Here is a 14,113-nt window from a genome sequence, read left to right as displayed (position 1 = left end):
TCCAAGGAATAAACTCCTAGCTTCTCCAACATTCACTATAGCTCAGGCCCTTGTGTTCTGGCAACATCCTCATAAATCCTCTCTGCCCTTTTTCCAGCGTAGTGGATAAGCAGGACAACAAAAGCTGAATGCAATACTCCAAATACAGCCCCATCAATGCTTTGTACAATTTATAACCTAATGCCCCAACTTCTGACACAATACCCTGACTGATGAAGGCAATGTACCAAATGCTTTCTCTATCACTCTATTTACCAGTGACACCGCTTACAAGGAACTGTGTGCCTGTACACCTTGATCCTTCTGTTCTACGGATCTGCCAGACCCTACAGCAATGAACAAGGACACACACTAATGTCTCTTCTTCCTTAGATGGCTTAGGACATTTGGCTTCTCCCCAACAACCCTGACTGACTTCTACAGATGCACTGTAGACAGCATTTACTCATCATGCATCACAGCATGGTTCCGGGACAACTCCACCCAACAGACAGCAGGAAATCGAGCTGAAACTCAATGGGTTACAATGGTGGAGATGGTTAAAATACTCATTGGATTCTATTGGAAAATTGCAATATGAAATGTGCTTCAATGGGACATGTTGCTCACTGCCACAACTACTATTGCAATTCATCTGATAAATAAGGTCATCACAGCCTCACATTACAGGCGCCATAGTCATTTGAAGCAGAAGCATCTATCTAGATCATCAGAGGGACATGGAAGTCTGCAGATGTCGTAATCTTCAGCTAAGGTGCTGGAAGAACAGCAGCATCTGTGAAGGGAATTGGACAGATGACATATCAGGCAGTGATGGAATATGAAGAAGGGTCCCAACCCCAAACGTTGCCTGACCATGTCCTCCAGACATGCTGCCTGATCCATTGAGTTACTCCAGTACTTTGCATTCCCGCTTCGAAGGCGAGCAAGACAAAAGGACAACATGCTTGCACAGTGGTTGAGTTGCTACCTTGCAGGGCCAGAGACCCAGGTTTTGATCCTGACCACGAGTGCTGTCTGAATTGAGTTTGTATGTTTTCCCCGTGAGTTCTCTCCGGCTCCTCCAGTTTCTTCCCGCACTCCAAAGACATATGGGTTTGTAGGTTAATTGGCTTTGGTAAAATTGTAAATTGTCCCTTGTGTGTAGGATAGTGTTAGTGTACAGGGATCGCTGGTTGGCGTGAACTTGGTGGGCCAAAGTGCCTGTTTCCACGCTGTATCTCTCGTGTGATCTCCAGCTATCTTTTTAGATTAGTTTAGTTTAGAGATACAATGCAGAAACAGGCACTTTGGCCCACCAAGTTCAGGCCAGAGGAAAACGTCTGAAAATGTGGCACAGCTACAAGAAAAGGAATAGATAATTCAGCAACAAATCAAAAAGTACAGATACTGGAAAAGTTGAGCAAAAGCAGAGTCTGTTACAAACACTCGACAGGTCAGGCAGCCTCCATGGAAAGTGAAAAAGAGTTAGAATTTTGGATCAAAGACCTTTTGATAAAGGGTCCAGCATCTGAAATATAAACTCAGTTTCACCTGGCACAAATGCTGCCTCATTTGCTGAGTTTTCCTGACATTTTCTCAACTTCTTTTGTAATTCCACCACCGGTCAATGTTTTTTAAAACTCCCATCTGTTGGCTCCTGTGACAAGCGCAGCTTGTTTGAAGTAAGACAACAAGATGAATCATTTAGCCTCATTTATGGTGTTCATTTTCCATCCTAACCAACTTCCCTATTTGCAGAGCAAAGAGCCAATGGAATGCTCCTACCAGCTGAAAAGAGGAAGTGACACTCCTTCCAAGAGGAAGTTTGACAGTTACTTCCTTTTTCAAGGATACAGCAGATGAAGTATTTTGGTTTTGATTATACCGTTTCTTATCCAAAAGTAGTTAACTAAACACATTCCATTTGTAACATTCCACTTGTTTCAGGTATAATGGCCTCAAATAATCATACAACATATACAAAGAAGCAAATTGTTCATAATTGCTATAAGGTGGTATTGATCATGTTTTTTATCCATTTCATAAACACTGTCCAGTACAGTATGAATAACTGATGTATTCATCACAATTCCAGATACCTTTCATGCCTAATAAATAGCCATTGCTATATAGATTCAAGAATTTTAAAGTCCAAGTAATTAAACCTCTCTTCCACATTGGCCACACACCAAAGAAAATAGTCGATTCTTTTTTCAGGATATACGAGCATCACTTGCAAAGTGGCAACGGCATTGCCCAATCCTAATTGCTTGTTGGGGATGCGGTGAACTACAGCAGTACCGACAGTGAAGGCACCCCCCGAAATGCTGGCAGGGTGGTCAAGGATTTAAACTTGAAGGCTCTGAAGAAATAGCACTTTATTTCCATGTTGGTTTGGCATACATCTTGGAGGTAAATCTGCAGATGATGAATGTCCTCGACACCTGCGTCCTTGTTCTACTTCATCTTAGAATCATAGATTTGCAGAGTCCTAGAGTCATAGAGCACAACCATGTTGACCAAGATGCCCCATCAACACTAGTCCCACATGCCTGCACCTGCCACATGTCCTTCTAAACCTTCCCTATCCATGTGCCTTTCTAAATGTCTTTGAAATGCTGTTATAGTAAAATGCAAAAGTGCTGGAGTAATTCAACGCGTCAGGCAGCATCTCTGGAGGACATGGAAAGGCGTTGTTTAAGGTCAGGAAGCATCTTCAGACAAAATAGATAATCATAGATTCACACAGCAGAGAAGGCGGCCCTTCAGCTCAAATTGTCCATGCTGGCAAAGATGCCCCATCTACACGAGTCCCACCTGCCCACACTTGGCCCATATTCCTCTAAACCTTTCCCATCCATGTATCTGTCCAAATATCTTTAAAATTATGTTATTGTGCCTACCTCAACTACCTTCTCTGGCAACTTGTTCCATACACCTACCACCTTCTGTGTGTTTTAGAGATAGAGTGTGGAAACAGGCCCTTCGGCCCACCGAGTCCACGTTAACCTGCGATCACCCTGTACACTGACACCATCGTAAACACCAAGGACAATTTTACTGAGGCCAATTAATCTGCAAACCTACACGTCTTCGGAGTGTGGGAGGAAACCGGAGCATTTGAAGAAAACCCAGGAGGTCACAGGGAGACCATGCAAACGCCGTACAGACAGCACCGGTAGTCAGGATCGAACCCGGGTCCCTGCTGCTATAAGGCAGCAACTCTACCGCTGCGCCTCCGTGCCACCCCGCATGTGCAGATATAGAAGAAAGAACAGCACAGGATCAGGCCCTTCGGCCCACAATGTTGGTGCTGAACATGATGCCATGATAAATGAATCTACTCTGTCCGCATGTGATCCATATCCCTCCATGTATGTGCCTATCTAATAGCCTCTTCCTTGTGCCACTATCGTATCTTTCAGGATGAATTCAGTCAGGGATCTTATTACCAATGTTCGTATCTCATGATACTTTGCCACAAGCAGATACAGCACCAATATTAATTGTATTTGCTGCCTCTAGATACAGCAACTACAATGGGGCTGAGAGTTGCAAGGCTTCTTGCAGTGCATTCTTATCTGTTTATATTATCTACAGATCCCAATGAGATGCAATGGTGGAGATGATTAAGATTCTCATTGGATACAATTGGAAAACTGCAATATGAAATTTGCTTCAACAGTGATCTGAAGCTCACTGCCGCAGCTGCCATTGCAGTTCATTTGATCAGTAAGGTCACCACAGCTCAAATGTCCACACCTTAGAGTCATTTCAAGCGGAAGGCAGAAGCATCTATCGAGAACATCAGAGACGCAAGTGACTGCAGATGCTGGAACCGTGCACAAAACATAAAGTGCTGGAGGTACTCAGCAGGTCAGGCAGCATCTGTAATGGACAGGTGAGATGTTGGGTCAGGACTCTTCTTCAGACTGATGGTGTGAAGGGGAAACCTAAACCATCAGTTAGTTTGCACTGCATGCCTGCCAGTATCAAACAGTTCCCAATCACCATATTGTGTTGTCAATGAGCCTGGCGGGGGCTGCCGAGAGTGAAGGGGAACCTGCCGAGAGTGAGGGGGGGGGGGGAAGGGGGGCACCAAGAACGAAGGGGAGATCCAGCGGGGGTGGTTTCACCGAGAATGAAGGTGGAAGGCCTGGTTTGCCGCTATGAGCAGAAGGTAAAACTGTTTGATGATTAACTTTTTATAACGTTGTTGGTGCCAGAAACATGGCGACTTTGCCCAGGTGAGGTCTACTTTGTAGCCTTTATCAGGTTAAAGTTTTCCCCATACCTAGGTACATGTGACAATAAAGTATCATTGAATCATTGAATTTAATTTCTTGTGAACTACAGAGTGTGTTAGTGCCTTGCTATTGGCTGGGTCTGCTTCAGCTATCTCCCATGATGTTGTATACATCGCTGAAGTCCAACATTCTCACTTTTGGCGGTTATATTAGAGGCTGACAGGAAATCTCTCCTGTAGTAAAGGTCTAAGCCACTACTAAAAATTACAGCAATACACATAGAAATGATATGTACAATCCATCTCAGCTCAATCCAAGTACAGGCAGGGTTTCATTCAGCTCGTTACTCACTGGAGACAGCAGAAAATGTTTGTGTGGTGACTCTTGTCATGTAATCGAGGGCATTTCTTTAAGCAACTGGTATAAAGCATCATTCACTACAAGAACATAGAACAGTACAGCACAGGAAAGGGTCATTCGGCCCACAATGTTTGTGGTGAACATGTTGCCCGGCTGAACTGATCTCATCTGCCTGCAAGCGATCCATGTTCCTATCTACAAGCCTCTTAAATGGCACTATCGTGTCTGTCTCCATCACCACCAGTAGCAAGGCTTTCCAAGCCCCCACCACCCGCTGTGTAAAACACTTGCCCCGCACATCTCCATTAAACTTACCCCTCTCATCCTACAGCTATGCCCTCTAGTGTTGGACACTCCCACCCTGGGAAAAAGGTTTTGAAAGTCTACCATATCAATGCCTCTCATAATTTTCTACACTTCTATCAAGTGTCCCCGAAGCCACTGATGTCCCACAGAAAACAGTCCAAGTCTGCCACACCTTTCAGCTGAAGCCCTCTAATCCAGGCAGCACTCTGGTAAACCTCTTCTGCACCCTCTCCAAAGCCTCCACATCTCTCCTGTAATGGGGTGACCAGAACTGCACACAATGCTCCAAATGCGGCCTATAGAGTTGCATCATGACTTCCTGACTCTTATATTCAATGTCCCTTTCAATGACAACAAGCCTACCATATGCCTTCTTTACCACCGTATCTACTTGTGCCACCACCTTTAATGAGCTATGAACTCGGTCTCCAAGATCCCTCTGCACATTAATGCTGTTAAGGGTCTTGCCGTTCACTGTATTCCATCTCTCTCCCAAAGTGCATCAAGGAGGAGAATTATGGTGGCCACAAATGCAGAGACTGGCACCCAGTCTGCTATTTACCAGAAGACAAAATAATTCCATCTACAAATCACTGTAGAACTCTATGTTATGGACATCACTGGTTCTGGTAAAAAAAACCTTCCCTCCAATTGACCATCATTTATGCATATGTTGAGCCTAGAACTACTACTAAAAGTTAACAATAACAAGCCAACAGCCCATGCCTCTGCACTGAGAGCAACAACTGTGTGATCTTATTCCTATGAAATCCCTTTCCAAGAAGAATGGAAGATGGAAGCCTGTGACCTATTGTTTTCGGATGTAGAAACAAGGAACTGCAGTTGTTGGTTTACACAAGAGGACACTTTGTGTTACCGAGTCTATGATTTTATGACACAAAGTGCCGGAGTAACGCAGTGGGTCAGGCAGCATCTCTGGAGAATACGGGTAGGTGACTTTTTGTTTTGGAAACTTTTTTCAGACATTGTAGGGGGGGGGGGGGGGGGACGACGACATGAAAGCTGGAAGAGAGGAGAAGGAGGACAAAGCATGGCAAGTAATAGATGGATAAAAGCAGGGGGGGGGGGGGGGAGATAGGCAGATAGTTGTAACAAAGGCCAGAGATGAAAGCACAAGATGTGAGACAGGATTGAAGAGTTGTGAAATGTGAAGCCAGAGGAAGGAATGTAGGAGGATGGGGAGGACAAAAATAGGTGAGAGACCTGGCCGGGCACAAGGGAAGGGAAGGGACGTGGGGGAGAAAGGGGGGAGTGGTGAGGGGGGGGGGGGGGGGGGGGGTTGTTAGAGGATATCTGAAATTAAGGAATTCAATGTTCATTTGTTTAGGATATCTGGCAAATTCCATCCGAGGGTATAGCTACAGAGGCCATCACCTTGGCTATTGTCACAAGGATCTTGTTGAGTTAGCTTCATGGTTTTTGTAGCATCCACTGGCACGGGAATGGCCATTCATTTATCACCAAGTAGCAACAGATGATGGCACCGAACCTTTCATGGAATTGAGTTCATCATCTGACCGATTAGTGGATAAGCAAAATGTAGGCAATGTTTCTCGTGACTGAAGGCAGTGGGGATAGAAGAGCCCAGAGTCAAAATAACACCAGTTTGAACTATAATCAAAGAGAATAGCACCAGAATCAGTTAAACCCATCGACAGCATGAATTAGGAATGAATTTCATGGAATTGCTTTTGTTCCCTAAAGCAACATTCCAACTTCACTTCGATGCTTTTTTCAACTTAAAGTGGTTAGTTCTTGTTATTCACCTTGTGTATAAAACTACAAGATAAACCAGCTTGACTTCAGTAACTGCAGTGCACATCAGTGGAAACTCATCCAGGAAACTCAAATTGCCTCTGATCACAGGCACAACAAGACAATAAGATGTAGCAGCAGAATTCGGCCATTCAGCCCATCGTCCACTTCATGCACATGCATGCAGTACACATGTGGCACAATGGAGTAACAGAGTTGCTGTCTCACAACACCAAAGACCCAGGTTCGATCCTGACTACGGGAGCTGCCTGTACGGAGTTTGTGTTCTCCCCATGACCTGCTTGGCATTTCTACAGGTGCTCCGGTTTCTTCCCACATTCCAAAGAATTACAGGTTTGTTGGCTAGCGCAATTCATAGATTTTCCCTAGTGTGTGTCGGATAGTGTTAGTGTGCAGGGACCGCTGGTCGGCACAGACTCAGTGGGCTGAAGGGCCTGTTTCCACACTGTATCTCTAAACTAAAGTAAATAAACATGCAGCTTTTAACTGTCTCAATGAAATATTAATGTTCTTATTTTGCTCAGGTGCATCTGCATATTGAAAAGGATAATGATGAACTTGGCAGATCTAATTATATACTTACAGAGACAGAGATATTGTGATGCAGAGTGACACTGATAGAGATACATGTGAACAATTACATGATTTACTATGTATTATCAACTTTAACCATTTGACAAAAACTTCAGACATTTCCCCCACCCACATTTTTCAGTGCAATTTTATTGGAAGATTTAACCGGCCTTTAAATTTGTTTAACCCCCCCCCCCCCCCCCCCCCTCCCTCCCTCCCCCCCTCCCTGAAATAGTCTCAGTTGATCACAAGAGTTATTACCCTCAAGAATATAACCTAATTGTCTCCAGCTTCAAGCCTGGTACAGAGATGCCTCAATAATACAAGCAAGAATAACCTCAGCTTTAAGCCACATTTATGTGTGTAGAAAGGCCATAAAAAAGTGTTTCTGCAAAGATAAATGTTATAAGCAGGTAATATCATTTCCCATTCAATTAAGATGTTGGTGAGATATACCCTCAAAAAAGAAGTTATCACATCTATAGCTATTGGCTTTCTTTATTGTATGAGTTTTGCAGGCTCTTGCAACAGAACAACATAACTAAATTAAAGGCACAGCGGAGGGTGCAGATAAGTGTTTTTGTTATATGCAAACATCATGCTCTACCAAATTGTGTTTGTCATTTTCTGCTGAATTATTTCTAGTTTTGTGCTGGGACTCTATAATGTGGAATATCAATGACATAACTGCATTCATATTAACCCTCCACAGCCTCCCCCAACTCCAAAGCCTGGTCAGATGTGGATTAAGATGGCCTCATTTAAATGATCATTTAGAACCATTACAGGCAAAGAGAAAATAATCTCACTCTCGAGTTCTCAACTGCGTTAGAATTTAGGAACTAGTAGTGAAAGTAAAGTGCAAACAACGTTCCACTTAGTTCTCTCAGTAAATCTTCTACTAGCAGACTTAGAATTGTTGGGTGTTTGTTGAATTATCGTGTTTGTAGGTATCACATTAAACACTCATGAGTTTAATTTACATTGCCCTGAAATAACATGGTCACAGTGCATCACATTATACATAGAAACACAGAGGTTCTGGAGCAGGCCATTTGGTACTTTAAACTTGCTCTGCTGTTCAACACTCATCCAGTATCTCAAAATGAGATTCCCGCTCTTCTGGTGCTTTTTGGGTGTACAAATCGATCTACCTCCTTCTTCAATATATTTAGTGGCTGAGGCGGGGAACCCAAAATGTTCATCAAACGAGTGATGACATTTCTCTTCAAATTGTCTTCGATCCTTGTATGTACAGTGCGGACAGCTCGATTGTACTCATGCATCATCTTTCCGCTAACTGGATAGCAGGCAACAGAAAAACATTTTCACTGTACCTCGGCTCACGTGACAGTAAACTAAACTAAAGATGAGGCAGTTAGACAATTAGTTGTTCAACATTCATTGACCTTGTTAGACAGATGCATTGAGGTGTGTTTAGATGGTTCTCTCACATATGATTCCCAAGGTTTACACTATATTACGTTATCAGACTCCAGGAAATTCTTACTATTATTTACTGAAGTAGTTGACAGAGGCTTACATTGTAAAGAACCAGTTTCTAAACTTACCTTGAGTTTTCAAGGCATCTGGAGACTTCCTATTCCCTCTCGAATAATTCCCTCTAATACTTTTTTTGACTGCAGTGTAACTTCACAGCCGTGTACAAGCCCAATGAAATGGAGTTTAACCACATCCTTGATGAAGAAGATATTGGGTAAAAGAATAGTGTTGGTAACCTTGAAATCCACGATCTCTCTCTCAGTGGTCTGATATGCATGTACTTTAAACAAACAGGAACTGAAAAAAAAACTATAGACTCAAGCACAGGAAGTAGGTGGGACTAGCAACTAAGTCAGGAGGTGTGGAAGTGACAGTTCTAATCCAATCACACAATTGTTTTTCATGAGGTTTTATCTGCTGTGGGTCTATTTTCCCATTAGGTGCTTACTTCACATCAAATGCAGGTGAATCAATCCTGTGCTTAAAATATGTTCATTGTACTTCCATATCTTGTTATTAAACCTGGATATTTCATAGAAACATAGAAAATAGGTGCAGGAGGAGGCCATTCGGCCCTTCGAGCCTGCACCACCATTCAATACGATCATGGCTGATCATCCAACTCAGTATCCTGTGCCTGCCTTCTCTCCATACCCCCTGATCCCTTTAGCCAGAAGGGCCACATCTAACTCCCTCTTAAATATAGCCAATGAACTGGCCTCAACTACCTTCTGTGGCAGAGAATTCCAGAGATTCACCACTCTCTGTGTGAAAAATGTTTTTCTCATCTTGGTCCTAAAGGATTTCCCCTTTATCCTTAAACTGTGACCCCTTGTCCTGGACTTCCCCAACATCGGGAACAATCTTCCTGCATCTTGCCTGTCCAACCCCTTAAGAATTTTGTAAGTTTCTATAAGATCCCCCCTCAATCTTCTAAATTCTAGCGAGTACCAGCCGAGTCTATCCAGTCTTTCTTCATATGAAAGTCCTGACATCCCAGGAATCAGTCTGGTGAACCTTCTCTGTACTCCCTCTATGGCAAGAATGTCTTTCCTCAGATTTGGAGACCAAAACTGTACATAATACTCCAGGTGTGGTCTCACCAATACATATCAATTCAGAAGGGCTCCTGGTGAATAATTAAATCAGGAGGCAGCAATATATTCTTAACTAAACAGAAGCACTAACCTTGCGCTTGCACGAGGAACCTGTTGCTGTTCATAATGGTGTCCCTGGGATACGAGATACTGGGACAAGAGCATTTGTGCCTTTTCAGCAAGTATAGTGATCATTACACTCTCATTAGTGCACACACCTGCCAAGCCATTTGTTGACTAATTGACTTGAGAGTTTCAGACATTCAAGAGCATCTTTGCATCAAGGCACATGCAACATTGGTGAGTGTTTGAGGAAAGCTAGCGGAGAGGAAGGGTAGGGCAGAGCATATATATGGTGGAGATTATTATTATATCTGGTAATCTGGCAGAAGATGACCAATCAGCTTGTTCCAGGAACAAATGACCAAAGAATTGGGAGCCATGAAGGAGACAAATGCCCTCACCTGATTTATTTTGACCAACTGAACATTCAGACTGTTCTACCTGCAATTGACCACAACAGCTTTGTAACACACATTTTCCACATCCACAACATCAATTTGGAGTATTGCGAGCAATTTTGGGCTGGGATATTGTTGGCTATTGTTAGAAATGAATGTTTCAAGAGATGGATGGGATATCAATCAAGTGGGCTGCCTGGTACTGTCTAGCATTTTGGAGGTGCATTCTTATGTGTAAATGGTCCATCACGCTCCTGAAGTGTGCCTTCCAGATGTTGGAAAGGCTTTGGGAATGCAGGAGGTGAATCACTTGTAGGATATCTAGCGTCTGATATGCACCTGTAGCCACAGTTTATGTGGCCTGTCCTATTGTGTTTGGTGATCACCGGGATATTGTTGGCTATTGTTGTTAGAAATGATAATACAAAGAGCAGCACAGTGGTGTAGCAATAGATTAAACAGGTTCGATCCTGACTACGGGTGCTGTCCGACCAGAATTTGGATGTTCTCTCCAGTCCTCCGGGTTCTCTGGTTTCCTTCCACACTCCAAAGACGTACAGGTTTGTACGTTAATTGGCTTTGGTAAAAATGTAAAATTTGCCCTAGTGTATAGGATAGTGTTAGTGTACTGGGTGATCACTGGTCGGCGTGGACTCGATGGGCCGAATGGCCTGTTTCCACGCTGGATCTCTAAAGTCTAACAAAGTGAATATTTTGTAGAGGTGGTTGTTACGCTCTCTGTCTCATTGAAGATTATCACTGCCTGGTACTTTTTGTGGTGCAATCCCTCACCCAGACAATGCCTGGATGTTTTCTGGGTCTTCTGGCAAATACTGTTTCAATTCCTGAGAATTTAAGAAAGGAATTGAACCGTTTACTCTCACCTGCAAACATCCTGACCTCTGATGTAATGATGGAGATGGCCAGTCCAATTTCACAGCCCTGAAGACGTTCTGATGTCCTGGAGTTGGCATGATTTACCTGCAACAATCATATCCAGTTTCCTTTCTGATCATAAGGATGTTTTCAATGACCTTTGATTTCCATTTTCCTGAGGTTTTTTTTATAGACACTTGGTCAAAATGCTGCATTGATATCACTGGCAGTCACTCTTTCCTTACTCCTGGAATTCGACTCTTTGATCGGCATTGGATCAAGATCAAGATAAACTCTAGAACCGGGTTTCAACCTGAAACATTTTTCTCCAGAGATGCTGCCTGGCCCTCTGAGTTACTCCAGCATTTTGTGTCTATTTTGCGACGAAAATCTATCGTTCCGTGAACGGCGGAAGCACATAATCCATGCAAATCCACGATTGTCTCTGCGGGACTGGTCATCTGTGCCGTGACTGTTTCTGCTCCCATTTTGCCAGCATCCAAAAAACTTGGAGAGCTTTGCGCAGGCTTGAACACATGCTGGCTGGCATGTGGCTGGCTCTCAGTTGGGCTTGCTCCTCCGGGAACAAAACAAATCCTCATGAAAGATGCATTCAGAATTGTTTTATCAACTTCAAACCTCTGCACAAAGAGTCAAAAACACTCTGAACATGGTGAATGTGCCCAATTCTGTTTCAATGTTGATAGAAAAGCTACAACTGCCTTGAGGAATCCTGGATTCCATCGCATTGGTAGTACCTTGGAATCGTTACAAATGGAAGAAAACATCAAATATCACCTTCTTTCCAATATGTTTCATGTTGAATTAGCAGAACATGTAGTATCTTTCAAACAGAAATTCAACCATATGTGCTTATTTATTCATTCATTTTCATTCACATGAAATGCAAGTTAAATTGATAGTAGCATCAGTGCACAATTATTTTAGGAAGTTTCATGTCCAATCCGTATGTTTAGGGGAATGGGCATCCTGAAAGAACCTAGTTAGCAGAAACAGGAATAGCAAAAATAAAAATAAAAATACAGGAAGCAACACAAAACCAGATAAGTCTTTGCAACTGCTTTAGGCTGAACCTCTGCAGCTTTCAAATGGTTCGCAGTAAACACCTCTACCACATAAAACACACTGAGATTAAACATTGCTGCCACAGAGCACAATTGACTGGCTCTGTAACTTCTAGAGGTGGTAAATTACATTACTTTCTGTATACGTAAAAACCTTTGACTTGTTCTAAACGATATTTGGTTAAACATCTTAATTCTTCTAACATTTTACATTTTATCATTCTAATATTCTTATAGGGCGGCACAGTGGCACAGCGGTGTAGAGCTGCTGCCTCACGACACCAGTGGCTTGGATTTGATCCTGACCTCAGGTGCAATGTCTGAGTGGTGTTTGCACGTTCTCCCTGTAAGCGACCGCATGGGTTTCCTCCAGGTGCACCAGTTTCCTCCCACATCCCCATTATGTGCGGGTTTGTAGGTTAATTGGTTGCTGTCAATTACCGTTAGTGTGTAGAGAGTGGATGTAAAAGTGGGATAACTCAGAATTAAAGGACGTTCTTTTAGGAAGGCGATGAGGAGAAATTTCTTTAGTCAGAGGGTGGTGAATCTGTGGAATTCTTTGCCACAGAAGGGTGTGGAGGCCATCTGTGGATATTTTTAAGGCATAGAGAGATTTTTGATTAGTACAAGTGTCAGAGGTTAGGCAGGAGAATGGGGTTAGGAGGGAGAGATAGATTAACCATGATTGAATGGCTGAGTAGGCTTGATGGGTCGAATGGCCTAATTCTACTCCTGTCACTTATGACATGACCTAAACAAAAATAAATGTATGCGTGTGTGGGTATGTGTATATACACACACACACACAAACACATACACACACACACACACACACACACACACGCACACACACGCACACACACGCACACACACGCACACACACGCACACACACACATACATACACATAATAAACAAACAAACAATAATAGTGCACAAAGACAAAACCAATGCCTCCCAAGTCTATGTAGTTTAGACATTTTGGATGTAGTAGTGTTTAATAGCCTAATGGCTGTAGGGTAGTAGTTGTTCCTGAACCTGGACGTTACAGTTTTCAGGCTCCTGTATCTTCTTCCCGTTAGCAAGAGTGAAATGAGTGTGTGGGCAGAGCTGAAGATCTGTGCTTGGCCCAAAACATCAATGCAATAACCATGACAACACATGCACGCAGGTACTTCCTTAGTGGATTGAGAACATTCCAAATGTCTCTAGTTTCTCTCTTGAACTTCTACAGGTGTATGGTAGAAAGCATATTAGCATATCAGCAGACAAAATGTGTAGGACGCTGGCTTACACCAACGATAGACACAAAATGCTGGAGTAACTCAGTGGTTCCGTCAGGCAGCATCTCTGGAGAAAGAAAAATACGTGACGTTTCTGGTTGAGACCCTTCAGATAGCATTTTGTGTCTATCTTTAGCATATTAGCAACCTGGTTTGGCAACTCGAGTGCTCAGGAATTGAAATGAATTGAATTGAATTTCCTTTATTGTCATTCAAACAAGTTTGAATGAAATTTCGTACCATGCGGTCATGACAGAAAAAAGCAACAAAACACACAATGAACACAATTTAACACAAACATCCATCACAGTGAATCTCCAGTGAATGAAGGAGATTACAGAGAATGGTAAGTCTGGTCTGCCTGGCCCATCACAGGTAATGACCTCCTCCTGTTAATATTGACCAAATTGAAGACACTATAAAATGGAGGATCCTTGCATTTGTAAGATTTGCTTAACCTGTGGGAAATTATAGGCTGTGAATGGCGCCAGCCAGTCTGAGCCCTAGATTGATATGCAGTATGGGGAAAGATCCAGAAGTCCTCC

The 14,113-nt window shown here is 43.0% G+C and overlaps 1 protein-coding gene across 1 annotated transcript in view; it reads right to left on the bottom strand.

Annotated features, from left to right (window-relative positions):
• Window positions 1–9,049, bottom strand: part of pik3r5 (phosphoinositide-3-kinase regulatory subunit 5) — a 75,879-nt gene extending 66,830 nt beyond the window's left edge. The window contains exon 1 of the mRNA XM_033044013.1: window positions 8,837–9,049. The gene's annotated coding sequence lies outside the window, so the exon portion shown is untranslated. The remainder of the gene's footprint in view (window positions 1–8,836) is intronic.
• Between the last annotated feature and the right edge of the window lie 5,064 nt (window positions 9,050–14,113).

The sequence above is a fragment of the Amblyraja radiata genome, chromosome 26 (genome assembly GCF_010909765.2).
Source record: "Amblyraja radiata isolate CabotCenter1 chromosome 26, sAmbRad1.1.pri, whole genome shotgun sequence".
NCBI classification, from domain to species: Eukaryota; Metazoa; Chordata; class Chondrichthyes; order Rajiformes; family Rajidae; genus Amblyraja; species Amblyraja radiata.
This window is presented reverse-complemented; position numbering and strand designations above follow the sequence as displayed.